Here is a 15,143-nt window from a genome sequence, read left to right on the forward strand (position 1 = left end):
GTAGCTTCACCCTTTTCATTCTTGATACTAGTAATTTGGTTTTCTTTTCTTTTTTTTAAATTAAATTAACCAAAGGTTTATCTATTTTATTGGTTTTTTCATAAAACCAGCTCTTAGTTTTATTTATTAGTTCAATAGTTTTCTTAATTTCTTAATTTTCTCAATTTCTTAATTTTTAATTTTTCCTTTGGTTTTCAATATTTCTAATTTGGTGTTTAGTTGAGGATTTTTAATTTGTTCTTTTTCTAGTTTTTTTTAGTTGTATGCCCAATTCATTAATCTCCTCTTTTTCTATTTTATTTATGTAAGCATTTAGAGATATAAAACTTCCCCTAAGAACTGCTTTCACTGCATCCCATAAGTTTTGGTTTGTTGTCTCATTCTTGTCATTCTCTTGAATGAAATTATTGATTGTTTCTGATTTGTTGTTTGACCCAACTATTTTCTAGGATTAGATTATTTGGTTTCCAATTTTTTAGTCTATCTTTCCATGACTCTTTATTATATATAATTTTTATTGCATCATGATCTGAAAAGGATGCATTTAATATTTCTGCCTTGGGATTTTGAGGTTTTTATGCCCAAGTACATGGTCAATTTTTGTGTATTGCCATGTAACCAAGAAAAAAGTATATTCCTTTCTATCCCCATTCAGTTTTCTCCAGAGTCTATCATACCTAACTTTTCTAATATTCTATTCACCTCCTTAACTTCTTTCTTGTTTATTTTGTGGTTAGATTTATCTAGTTCAGAGAGGGGGAGGTTGAGGTCCCCCACAGTTTTGCTGTCTATTTCTTCCTGTAACTCCCTGAACTTCTCCTCTAAGAATTTGGATGCTATAGCATTTGGTGCATATATGTTTAGTAATGATATTACTTCATTGTCTATGGTGCCTTTTAGCAGGATGTAGTTTCCTTCCTTATCTCTTTTGATTAGATCTATTTTTGCTTTTGCTTTGTCTGAGATCAGGATTGCTACCCCTGCTTTTTTTACTTCAGCTGAAGCATAATATATTCTGCTCCAGCCTTTCATCTTTACCCTGTGTGTGTTACCCTTTTTCAAATGTAGACAACATACTGTAAGATTATGTTTTTTAATCCATTCTGCTATCCACTTCTGTTTTTTGGGAGAGTTCATCCCAGTCACATTCACAGTTATGATTACTATCTTGTCTTTCTCTCCATCCTTTCCCCCGCTGTTTATGCTTTTCTTTCTCCTTTCTCCTTTTCCTTCCTCACTAGTGTTTTGCTTTTGACCACTGCCTCCCTCAGTCCCTCCTCCCTTCTATTAGCCCCTTACCTTTTCTTCCCTTTAAGCCTTACTGCTTCTTCCCTCCCTTCTATCCCCTCTCCCTTTTCTTTCCCCTTTTCCTTCCTACTGCCTATAGGGCAAGTTAGATTTCTATACCTAACTGATTATGTTATTCCCTTCTTGAGCCAAATCTGATGAGAGTAAGGTTCAAATAATGCTCATCTCTCTCCCTTCTTTCCCTCTGCTGTAATTGGTTGTTGTGTCTTTTCCTGTAATGTAATTTACCCTTGTCTGCCTCCTCCTTTCCTTTTCTCTGTTTTCTTAGATCAGATTAATCCACTTACTTGGATCCATTTAACCCACTTGATTAGATTTTTTTTATCATTACATCAAAGTCAACTTATATCCACCCCCTTTATGTATACTCCTTTAACATGGTGTAATAACAATACAGTTTTCAAGAATTGCAAGTGGCATCTTCTCTTGTAGGGATGTAAACAGTTTGCCCTTATTAACAACACATTATGTCTTTCTGTCCCATTTATCTTTTTATGTCTCTCTTGAGTCTTGTATTTGAAGATCAGATTTTCTGTTGAGCTCTGGTCTTTTTATCAGGAAGGTTTGGAAGTCCCCTATTTCATTGAATATCCATCTCCTCCCCTGAAAAGTCATGCTCATTTTCACTGGGTAGTTGATCTTTGGTTGTAATCCAAGCTCCTTTGCCTTATGGAATATTGTGTTCCATGACCTATGGTCTTTTAATGTAGAAGCTTAAATTTCTTATTTTTTGCTCTTTCCAGTTTTTCTGATACTCATTGAGACATGGATATTTCCTGAAGGCTTTCCAGTAGTAATCCATTTTCTCTATCCCCCTCCCCCCCACTCAATCAGTGGTGGAGGTGGGGAAGTCATGTTCCATATTGCCAAATTTGGACTCTGCCTTTACTTTTCCTTCAGGGTCATAACATCCAAATTTATCGCCAAGTTAAGTTCCTAGTGATCATCATCTACTGGCCGCCCAGGGCTTTCTCCCTCCTTCTTCAATGAGTTCAATGTCTGGCTCGTGGTCTTTCCACATTAATTCCTTTATACTAGAGGACTTCCACATAGATACCCATGTTCCCTTGAATATCCTAACTTCTTAATTCTTCAATCTATTCAATCCCCATGATCGACTCTTCAGTGAGCCTACTCTTAATCTTGCCAGCACTCGCAAATATTCCACTTTGATGTTCATAAATTCTAAAATGTATTTCTCTTAACCAGCCAATAAACATGTATGAAGTGCTTGTATGTTCCAGGCACTGTGATAAGTGTTGGAGATTCCAGAATAGGCAAAAAAAAAAAGTCCCTGACCTCAAGGAGTTCACAATATGTTGGGGGAGACAACCAACAAACAAATATATGCAAATAAGCTCTGGACAGCATAAATAGGAAATAATTGAGAGATGAGGTCACTAGAATTAAGAAGGGTTGGGAAAGGCTTCCTGTAGAAGATAGGATTTTAGTTGGAACTTAGAGAAAGCCAGGGAAGCCAGGAGGTGCAGAAGAGGAGGGAGAGCCTTCCCAGCATTGGAGACAGCCAGAGAATATGTCCACACCTAAGAAATGGAATGTTTTGTTTGTGCGATGTCAAAGAGCACGGAGTCATTAGATTGAAGAGTACATTGTGAGGACTGCATTGTATAAATTGTTCTCTTGTTCAGCCCTAAAATTTATCATTTTACACATCTCTCAGAAAAGTTTGTGAATTAGTTCCTCAATGTTTGAAATGGAAAAAAAATCAACAGATATTTTAAAATGCTGTGAACTTAAGTTAAAGACCTCCAGAAATCATATGTTCTTATTATACAGTTAAGTTCCTTCATCAGTTGCCAGTTGAAGAATTAAATCATTGGCTTAATTCAGGAAAATATTCCCTTGTTCTTTCCAGAGATACAAACATAGTTCCACCTGAGGATCCGTGATATTCTAATTACTTAATCAGGATTCTGCCTCCTATAAATGAAATTGGAAAATGCAAGATCTGCTAAAGAGAGGAGCTTTCTTTGGGTTGGAGTGGCTGGTGGTTTCACAAGAAGCTTGGCTGCTCTCTCAGATCCCTGATTTTTTTTTTGTCCCCCAGTCACCTCCAGAAAGTAAACCAGGTAAGTGAAACGAGATTCTTTCATAAATGAACACCTACTTTCATCTACTTTTTTTCTGTCCTCTCTCCTGACTCAGAAACACTCTTAAAATATTGCTGCTTTTAATTTGAACTTAACTTGCAAATTTCTTTGCACATCCTGAATGACAATGCTTGCGTGTCCTCAGAAACTACACTTCTACTGGCCAGCAGTTTCTTGCTGATATTTAAAAAGAAGACAAGTTCCAACCTGTTTTGTTCTGTCCTCCTCCCCCCGCCACTCCCAAGCCCTCATCTTATTCCCTACCCTGTCCTAGGTCTATCTGGCACAAAATGGGTTATGGTACCAATTTCTTCTTTTCTGCTTGAATGAGAATTTCTCTATTTTGTAAATGATTCAGACAAAAATGAATTGCTCCCTAACTCACTTTAAATTAACTGGGAATAGCTGCTTTATAAATTATTTATTTTCAAAAAATTTCCCCAGTTACATGTAAAAACAATTTTTAACATTCATTTTTAAAACTTTGAGTTCCAAATTCTCTCCCTTCCTCCCTCCCACCCCATCATTGAGAAGGCAAACAGTTTGATATAGGTTATATGCGTATAGTCATAACAGTGACATAGTGAAATGAAACATAGAAAAAAACCTCAAGAAAAATAAAGTTAAAAAAAAGGTATGCTTCAAACTGTATTCAGACATGATCAGTTCTTTCTCTGTGGATAGATAGCATTTTTCATCACAAGTCATTCAGAGTTATCTTAGATCATTATATTGCTGGGAATAGCTAAGTCATGCACAGTTGATCATCTTACAATATTGCTGTTACTGTGTACATAATACATTTCAATTTGCATCAGCTCATACAAGTCTTTCCAGGTTTTTCAGAGAGCTTCCTCCTCATCAATTCTTATAGTACAATAGTATTCCATCATGATCACATACCACAACTTGTTCAGCCATTCCCCAATTGATGGGCATCCCCTCAATGTCTAATTCTTTGCCCCCAGAAATAAGCAGCTATAAGTTTTTTTGTACACGGGTCCTTTTCTTCTTTTTTAAATCTTTTGGGATACAGACCTAGTACTGGTATTGCAAAGTCGAACAGTATGCATGGTTTTATAGCCCTTTGAGCATAGTTCCAAATTTCTCTATAGAATGGTTGAATCAGTTCACAACCCTACCAACAGTGCATTAATGTCTCCTTTTTCCCCACATCCCCTCCAACATTTGTGATTTGCCTTTTTTTGTCCTAGTAGCCAATCTTAGCTGTTTTACTTACCTTTGAGATACCATGATGTTAAAAATTTTTTGTAGCAGCTAGTAAAATCTTTAAGGATACTATAATAAAAATTATTTTGTAGCAATTAGCAAAATTGGGAGTCCCTTTAGCATGAACGCTTTCCAAAGGGAGCATTCTGTTTCCTTTTAGGAGCTGGGCCCCAGGTGAGGAGCCACAGTCATTTCAATACTTTATGACAGCATATTCATTCCAGTATTTAGGTGGTTTAAGACTCAGATACTTAATTTATTTCCATCATCAGAACTACCACAGTAGTTAAGTACAAATGGTACTTAAAGTGAATTTTCTTCTTTTACCTTGGGCTTGAGTAGATTTAGTCTTCAGTTTAGCTTCTCTGAGCAGTGCTGAATCAATTCAACAAACATTAAGCACCTACTGTATGCAAGTCCCTGGGAAGAGAGTGATAGTTGCACAGTAAAGGAGGAAAGGCATAGACACAACTCCATCAGACAGAAGGGTGGGGAGGAAAAATGCAAAGGAGAGGGTCAGGCAAAATAGTATGACAAACTTGACCCATAAATACTTTGACTGGAGAAAAGTTCCTTCAAGGAAGTAATAATAACTAAGTTCCCTTTGGAAGAATGGAAGAGATTTCAATAGAGTGGGGGTGGGGGAAAGAAAAATCCATGCCATGTTTGGGGACAAGGCATAGAGACAGGTCAAGGTAACACACATTCCCTAGAAAGCAGAATACGTCCCCCCCAAAAAAAAGGATGAGAAAAGTAGATTGTAGAGGAATATGAGGAGGCAGATTGTAGAAGGCATTGAGTGCCAAGATCACAAATTAGCCAGCAAAAGGAGAAGAGGGGAGCCTCTTGTGGTTTTTGAGAAATGGCATGAGTACAGCAGTGCAATGGGCATATAACTTGGGCAGTGGTCTGAAGAAAGCATGGGAGGACAGAGATTGACTGACAGTGGAATGGTCATTTAGGCAATATTACAATTGTCCTTAAGACAGAAGTCTCCAATGTGGTCTGAATCAGAATTGAAATGTAATGAAGTCAAGTTGTGTCCCCCATCCCAGGGATCCCTATATATGGTTTAATGCCCGATTTCTGTTTGAATATTTCTGAAAATTTCTGATCTAGAATAGAAGAGAAATGGGGTGGGGTGTTGTAGAAGTAGGGAACAGGCAATGGTCAAGAGATTCCATAGAGGTAGTTCAGTCAGTTACTGAGAGAGGAAATAAACTAATTTGGAGATCATGAGCCTGGTTGACTGGTAGGGGTAGTGCCACTAACAGAAATAGCCAACTTAAAGGGTGGGTGAGAGGTGGGTGTGAATATGAGCACCATTTATGTCATGTCCTATATGAGGTAGGACATGTGGGTAGAGACACTGGAATAGGACTGATTCTAGGAAGAGGCCAAAGGAATAACAGACCTTCAGAGAAGGAAAGTATCCTGATGGCCATCTAGTCCAACCCATGCACAAAAGGAATCTGCACTTTTACTTGCCCTCCCACAAGTCTTCATCAAGCCTCTGCTTGAAGATTTACAGTGTAGGCTGGCAGAGAGATGGGGTGGGAGCCTACTGCCTCCCAAGGCAGACCAGTCTTGTAACCAACTCTAAAAAGTGTCCTCCATGGAAGGATATACTGATGCTTTGGGAAGGGGTAAAAGCATTACAGAAACATGATTCTCCTTGTCTATGGCAGTCACTGTTTCTTTGTCATGATATCTGGAAATAATGTTAGTAGTCATTTATTATAATGCAGGTGTAGTCAGTCGTTGGTGTGAAAGAAGGACTCTAAACTGGTCTTTAAAAAACAAAGTCCTTAAAGACCAACAAGTCCGTAGTCTATGAAAACCCTAAATATAACAGTTGGCACATATATTGCAATTGAAATTTTGCAAGGCACTTTACATGTTAGCTCATTTATATACAGGCAGGTAGGTGGCACAGTGGAGTGGCACATTCTGGAGTTGGGAAGACTCATCTTCCTGAGTTCAAATCTGGCCCCAGGCACTACCTGCCTGTGATATCTTGGGCAAGTCACTTAACCTTTTTTGCCTCAGTTTCATCATATGCAAAATGAGGTAGAGAAGAAAATGGCAAATTACTCTAGTAACTTTGCCAAGAAACCTCCATATGGGGTCACAAAGAGTCAAACACAACTGAAAAATGACTCAACAATATGTGTATTTATAACAATCATAGGAGGTAGGTGATATTATTATCCCCATTTTATAGATGAAGAAATTGAGGCAGCCAGAGGTTAAGTGACAGGCCTAAGCTACATCTGAATCTTCTTATTCCAGGACGAGGGCTCTTTGTATTGTCACCCAGGGGCTTAAGTAACAAGTCTGACATAAGGCTCTCTTTTCAAGATCCTCTTTGGACTGGGAGGTACTCTGGGTTGAGGTACTAGAAAATTCAAATGTCAAACTGAAGTCAAAATAAATTCTCAAAAGGTTTAGAAACTTCTAAAAAAAATAGAATTCCAATTCCTTTCCTACTTCTTTATTGTGTCTGTGTTGTGGAAGATTAGGAGGAAGCATCTAGGTTGGAATGTTAGAAGGAACTACAGCAATTCTTAGAACTGTTGGTTACGTTGTTTGACCCAGCAATAGCACTTCTAGGACTGTATCCCAAAGAGATCACAAAAAAGGGCAAAGTACCCACACGTACAAAAATATTTGTAACAGCTCTTTTTGTGGTGACAAAAAATTGGAAATTGAGGGGATGCCCATCAATTAGGGAATGGCTGAACAAGTTGTAGTATATGAATGAAATGGAATACTATTTTGCTATAAGAAATGATGAACAGGCAGATTTCCAAAAACCCTGGAAAGACTTACATGAACTGTTGCCGAGTGAAGTGAACAGAACCAGGAGAACATTGTACACAATGACAGCAACACTATACCATGATCAACTATCACTTAGTTCTCAGCAATACGATGATCCAAGATAATTCCAAAAGTTTCATGATAGAAAATGCTATCCACATCTAGAGAAATAACTATGGAGTTTGAATGCAGATGAAAGCATACTATTTTCAATTTTTTTTGTCTTCCGTTGTTTTTCCCTTTTGTTCTAATTCTTCTTTCACAAAATGATTAATGTGGCAATATGTTTAACGTGATTGTAAATGTATTACCCATATCAGATTGCTTGGCTTCTTTGGAAGGAGTGAGGGGAGACAGGGAGGCAGAAAAATTTGGAACTCAATCTTGTAGAAAATGAATGTTGACAACTATCTGTACATGTAATTGAAAAATTAAAATAGTGTTTACTACAAAAAAAGAGCTGTTACAGAAAGTATAGCAGATTTTTAATAACTCCCAAGTTTTTGTTCAGTGACTTTTCTCCCCCCATCCTCGCCCCCTTGCTTCTCAAATCCACAAGGCCAGAAACCTAGTTCCAGGACTATTAAATGTTGACCTTGGAGTCTGTTAGAATTCTGGGGTTCAAAGTATTCTTTGCTACTAACTCCAGGGACACACTTCTAATAGGTCTTTAGAATACATTAGCTTGTGAGTTGTTTTAGTTTGGAGAACAGATTGCTTCACCGTCACTAAAGGAAACTATTTGATCACCTGTGCTGCAGCCAAGGTGTCTTTGATATCTACTCCACAACCTTGGTTTTGGGTCAAGAAGTTTAAAGTCCTGACTTTGAGGATTTCAAGATCTATGAAGGCAGGGGAAAATCAAAAGCTTCCTCCCTTGTTAGTAGCCAAGAATATTTTTGTAAGCTCAGTTTTGTATTTCTGTGATAAGCTGAGGCCAGCTCTCTCCCAGGTGAATAGAAAGCAAACTTCAGGGTATTAAAAGCAATCTTTTTCCTATAGTAATGCTCAAACTGAGGGAGATATGTTTGGGTTTCTTTCTTGCCTAGCCTACTTTCACCTCTTAATTCATTTCCCAGATCCTATTTTTGTTTTTCAGCTTTCCCACCAGTTGTTCTGTCTTTAATTTTTTGCTAATCTTCCATCTGTCCACCTCAACTAACTTACTATACCTTCCTTTAAGTTCATTTTCACCATAATTAGAGATTTACAAACTTTGGAATTCTTTGGGTGCAGAGAGTCTTAGCTATGGTCCTGGGATAGCATCACCACTACTTTTAGCAGAACCTAACCCTATGGAGACCATCAACTGGGAAGATAGTACAGATTTCCATGCTCCCCCTCCCCAACCCTTTTCTTTATGGTTAGCTGCCTAATTCCCAAGATGTTAAATAGTTAAGCTGACTTCTGACAAACTTCAGAAATCAGCTGTCATGGAAGAAACTATTGACTGGTTATATACTGCCCACAAATTTACCTGCATACTATATATATCATCTTGGTCCAAAAGCCAAGAAGTGACATTTATTCAATATAAAGGGATTTGAAATCCATAGACTTAAAACATAGATGAGATTGATAACGATGTGTTAAACTGTAAAAAAAAAAAATGCAGCCATGCCAAGTGATCATTTTAGTATGTGAGATTTTAAGCCCCTTGAGAAAATTAGAAAGAGCAGTTTAATCAGTCAAGAAGGGACCCTCACTTGAAATAGAACCCAGCTCCTGAGGAGACTGACTAGATTGTGTCTTTTGAGGATCATTCTGGGAGCATAGTCAATCATTTTTCTGTCCAATGATGTTGATTTTCTTCTCTTTCAGCCCTAGAAGGGTCATAATTAAAAGGATGACCAGATATTAAAATATACAGAACACCTATTCTGTGGTTATATTTTATAATTACATTAATTAAGATAGGAGGACCCTTTGACCCAGCAATTGCACTTCTATAGCAGTATCTTAAAGAGATCATACAAATAGGAAAAGGAGCCACAGGTACAAAAATATATTTATAGCAGCTCTTTCTGTGGTGGCAAAGAATTGGAAATTGAGGGGGTGCCCATCAGTTGGGGAATGGCTGAACAAGTTGTGGTATATGTATGTAATGGAATACTGTTGTGCTATGAGAAATGATGAGCAAGCAGACTTTAAAAAAAAAAAACCTGGAAAGACTTGTATGGATTGATGGTGAGTGAAGTGAGCAAAACCAGGAGAATGTTGTACACAGTTAAAGTCAAGTTGTGTGATGACTAACCTTGATAGACTTAGTTCTTCTCAGCAATTCAAGGATCTAAGACATCTCCAAAAGTCTCATGATGGAAAATGTTATCCACATCAAAAGAAAGTACTACGGGGTTTGAATGCAGATCAAAGCATACTATTTGCTTTTTTTCTCTTCTGTTTTGTTTTGTTTCTTCTTTCTTGTGGTTCCTCCTATTGGTTCTAATTCTTTACAACATGACTAATGTGATCATATGTTTAATAGGAATGTATATGTACAGCCTATATCAGATTGCATGCTGTCTTGGGGAGGGAGGTGGGAGAGAGAGAGAAAATTTAAAACTCAAAAGCTTATTATAAAAACTGAAAAGTAAATGTTGAAAAGTAAAAATAAATTAATTTTAAAAATAAAAGAAAAATATGAGGACAAATAAAACTCACATCAAATTTTAAAAAATTAAGATAGGAGGATTAAATCCTCCCCTCTCTTCCAACTATACTAATATACAATAATTAAATGGTCACCACATTTAGAAAAGTCTCCAACTTTCTGAAAATGATTTTATTGAGTAGTTCCACAAAAAAAAAAATTTAAAGTTAGGGTAAATTACTAAAGTAGGTATAGATCAGAATGCAACTTCTCACTGCCAGCATCCCCATATAAACTCTGAAAACAATCTCTTAGTGCCACAGTTCAGAAAAAAATTCCAGATGAGATGTAACAGTCTGACTAATTATATTCACATTGGATGATAGTGAAATCAAATGTGCTCTAGTTGAAAGCATAATGATTAACAATTATAGCAAAATTCTCCCTTATTCCTAGACAAAAAAAAGTTATGATACCTTGAACTTTCTTCCCCCAGGCATAAAATTAATTGTCATCTTAAGAAGACAAGGTTCAAAGGAAGATATGGAAGTCCGTGATGCTCCACTAGTCACTTCTCAACAGAGATCACAAGAAGAAACTTTCTGGACCAAATACCAAAACCCCTTCTTCTTTATCTCAGGGGGAGGAATGATCTTTTTAACTGGATTCCTTATTTCAGTATTTGCTGCCATTGGCTACATTCCTAATAAGCTCACATTGGGAACACCTTGTATTAGCATTGGCCTCTCTACTATAACTATTGGAAATATACTGATGATTCTCATAGATGAAATGAAGTCATTGCAACCTTTAAGAGTTGCTAGAGAAAGTACAACCCAAGGCATTATGATGCAGAATAGAGCCCAAACCTCTATCAGGAACATCTACCAGGAGCCTGGACCTCTACCAAGAACCTCTACCAGGAGGCAGAACCTTTACCAGGAACCTCTACTAAGAGGTACCTATCATGATGCATAACAGAACCCAAGTTACTACCACAACCCAGAATACAACCCAAGACTCTACTGAGGTTTAAACTTCATAATTGTCTAAATATACAAAAACTTCCCTGTGGCTAAGTTTCCAGGAATTTCCAACATTGTACAGAATCTGGATCAAACCAAAGGTCTTTCTCCTACTCTCCCAGGGAGTGGGGCTAGTTGGTCACTTAGAAAATCAAGGCTTGAGAGAATATAAAACATGAAGAGGATTCCTGCTGATGCCTAGGCTGGGGCAACAGATGGGGACCACACTACAGAAGATGTGGCCCTAAGGAGGGGGAGGTGGGGAATTGGAGATGATGAGAGGGTGGGAACCCCAATAAATATTACATGCACTTTTATGCTCTCCAGCCCCTCCAAACCCAAGTGTCCACACGAGTTCATAGCCATGGTTGGGCTACAGCTTAGTCAGAGTTTGCTTTGCTTTGTGTGGAGTTTAAAACCTGACAATTAACTTGGGCCAGCCCCAAATTGTCCCTCAATGCTGGTGATGAGATGGAAGCAGGTGTCTTTGAGATCATCTTTCCCTACCTGTTTGTAACCAAGTCTTTCCTTCTGGAGATTGGGGTGGGAGGCTAAAGGGGGAGCTGGTGCTGATGCTGCTCTTAACCCTCTGCTGCTCACTCATGGCTGGCCACATGGGAAACAGGGAAAGGACAAACGGGTTTCTCAGAAGTACTCATATTTCAGGCCATCTTGTGCATTGCTCCTCCAGCCGTAAAGTACATCAAGAACTTGTTTTTTTTTTTCAGTTTGAAGCCCTGGTCTGAGAGGAGGGCTCCAAATCTTTTCTGCAAGTTATCATGGGAATGCTCTGTAAAACTCACTCTCATCATTGCTGGAACATCATTGTGACCAGGCTAAATCTTCTCACTAGGAGTTCCCAGATCCTTAAAAACTTTGTTGACCTGGTCAATCTATGGTTTCCCAGGAAATGGGCTTTTAAATCATCAGATCTGCAAATACACAGCCCACTAACCACATGTCTATTGCAGTGGAATATTCCTTAGCTTCTAGTAACAGTTCTGGAGCCTAGTACCACAAGGTCACCACCATCAGCATGTAAGCTTCTAATGAGAAACTATAGTCTCTGGCCAGCCCCAAATAACCAACTTTTAAAATGCCCACTGAGGAGCAAGTTGGAGGTTTTCAGCTCCTGCTGAAGGATCCAGTTGTCATAAAGATGCTTCACTGTTCACAGAAGTTGGACCATCAGTGTCTTTACTTTCCCTGGAAGGAAGGACTGCTTCATTGTCTCCATGAGGCTCCTGAGGCCATACTTCACATAATTCATCATTATGGACATCTTGTCCATGTTACTGCCCAACAGGATCTCCCACACAATGCCAATTTTTGGGTGCTGAGCTTTCAGGATGCTATTGACTTCCCAGAGAGAGATAATCGGGAACCTTCTTTCTCCTTTTCCATTTTCAAGCATTTCAGAGACACTGTTTCATCAGTCTTTATATCCTTTGGTTTATACACCACAGCATATGTGCCTTCTTCCTTCCTGTTCAGACCCTCCTGCTACAGCTCAATGGGAGATAAGGCTGGAGAGTTGGGATGTAATCTCCTTCCATCATGGTGTTGGATTGCAGCATCCCCTCTCCTACTTCTTTTTCTTTCTCTTCTCTCTCTCACTCTCACTCTCTCACTCACACTCTCTCATATCTCAGTCAAACTTGACTCTGTAACAACTAACATATGGTTTCCTTTCTCTTGTCCTTCTTCTTAACTCACTTCTTCAGCAGACTGATGAGATACTTCCTCAGAATTTACTGCCTGTGTCCTCTTCTTCTTGCTCTTCTGATTCTTCACTGCTGCTGCTGCGGACTCAGATGACCTGGTCTTCTTCTTGCTGTCCCTGATATCTTGTAAGTCAGAAAGGGGATTCTCTCTTCCAGTTTCTCTCTTTGGTTTCTTGCCATGCTCTTGCTCAAATCCCTGGTTGCTGGCATAAGGGGCTTTAATGTCTGTGACTTCCTTTTACTTTGACTCTATAATCTTCTCACACTTTTCTGTGATGAGCAGAAACTTCTCTTCTGGCCTTCTGCTCTCTGGGCCTCTTCTCACTCTCTCTCATTCTTCTGTTCCTTCTTCCTCCTGCTGCTCCCTCATCTTTCCTTCTGATTCTCACTTTAGCTCCAGCTGTTCAAGGTGATCCCTCTTCCTCCTGGAATATCCTCATGCCATCTCCTCCTTTCTGCCTTTCCCATTCCCACCAAGCTATATACTGCTCCTCCCAATGCCTTTTTCACAGCTCATGTTCTCACTTTCTTTCACCCTGCCATGCTTCATTGTGCCCAATGACTGTGGGGCCTACCCCTCTCTTTCCTTTTGTCATCTTTCCTGTGATGAGCTTTTTTCCTTATGTGACATTGGCTGGGGTGGTTTGATGGTCAAGGAGTCACCTTCTTCACTTTTATATTCCACAGAATCTGCCTTCCTATCAGGTGAATTCCTGATTGTTATCTCCATGGGGTGACCTCTCAGCTTCCCTTCTTCAAGGAAATCTCCATCACCAGAATTTTAGTGTGGTTTACTTCTGCCTTCTCTTACTGTTTCTTCCTCCTCATCTTTTCCTGAAGCATTTCATCTAAAGTTTTTCACTTTCCAAGAACCTTTTCATCACCCATTTGGGTTAAGACACACACTGCATCTACCACCACCACAGCTGCTGCCCACCCAGAGACTGAGGAGGAGAAGCACTGAGTGCAGGAAAGATGTGTCATTTCCCACTTGGCATGACCTCGTGATGTCACATTTGAGCTTTCCATCTAAGTTTTTAAAAACTTTCTCATATGAAATTTTGAACATTAAAGTTATCCATTTTTAATAAATATTCTAGTCTTTAGCACCTGTGGTGTTTTCCTTCTACCTAAACATGTTTCCCCTAAATTCTACATTTTAGGGTGTGGGGGAGAGCTTTTAGGGCTTGAACATCTATCTAAGCTCTAAGATTTCTGCTCCTCTTGCCTTGTAGTCAGACACCAGAGCATTTGTGCAATTGTTACACAATGAGCAGAATAGAGATGTGCCGGGAACACCTGCGTCCCCGCTGTGGTCTGATGCCGGCAGAGTGTGAAGAGAGAAAGAATCATGGGCCAGGTGAGAGCAGTGAAGAACAAACTCTGTTTATTGATCTGAGGGCTCAGGATTATATAGTACTGGATCAAGTAATAGTAACATTATTATTCATGAAAAGTACAAATCTAATTAGGTGATTTCCTTACTTCCTTGTACCTTGTCTGTTACATTCTTTCCTGCATCCTGTCCTGTACCCCATCCGTTTCCTCCCTTCCTGTATCCTGTTCTGAAGAGACGGAACAGGGGGGTGGTGAGCCGACATCCTGAGTTTCACAGCTGTCAGGCTTAGTACAAGCTGCAGGTAAGACCTGGGCTGGCCTAAGCCCTCCAACAACCCAAAGTTGGTCCTCTACAGAGATGAACTCAGGTTGTGTGGGTGGGGTGCTTTGTACCTAGGGCTAGGAAGAACTTCATAAGTCAGACACTAATTCAGCCTCCTTAAGCAACTCTCTTAAGTCCTTACCTAGTCTTTTCTTACAAGAAACTTAGATCTGTCCCTGTCAAGCTTCCACCCACTTCTCTTCTTTGTGCTTTCCAGGCCCAAGATGAAAAAAATTTAATCCTCTTTTGTCATGGCAATCTTAAAGGAAAGTGCCATCTCACTGAGGCAAAATGAGGTCTCAGTAAAATAATCTACTGTTGACCCAGTAGATAATGCTAAGCCTGGAGTGGGGAAGACCTGAGTTCAAATGCAGCCTCATATTCCTAGCACCCGTGTGTCCACAAAACCTCTGCCTGTGTCTGTTTTCTCATATTTTAGTGAAATAACAATAGCACATCCAAGGATTATGGCGAGGATAAAATGAGAATATAAGGTGGTTCTATAATTGTTAGCTGTAACTATTGTTCAATTTCAATTTAATAAACATATTTTAAGTGTGTACTCTTTACCAGGCACTAAACTAAGTAATGGGAATAAAAATACAAGCAACAAGAAAGACAGTCCCTGACCTGGAGAAGGTTACATTCAAATACGGAAAGATAGCACAAAGG

The 15,143-nt window shown here is 39.1% G+C and overlaps 1 pseudogene; it reads right to left on the reverse strand.

The window, feature by feature from the left end:
* Positions 1-11,513: 11,513 nt before the first annotated feature.
* LOC110204114 (cyclin-dependent kinase 11B pseudogene) lies at positions 11,514-13,699 on the reverse strand (annotated as a pseudogene).
* Positions 13,700-15,143: the final 1,444 nt, after the last annotated feature.

Source organism: Phascolarctos cinereus, unplaced genomic scaffold, assembly GCF_003287225.1.
Source record: "Phascolarctos cinereus isolate Bilbo 61053 unplaced genomic scaffold, phaCin_HiC Scaffold_4;HRSCAF=312, whole genome shotgun sequence".
Classification (NCBI taxonomy): domain Eukaryota; kingdom Metazoa; phylum Chordata; class Mammalia; order Diprotodontia; family Phascolarctidae; genus Phascolarctos; species Phascolarctos cinereus.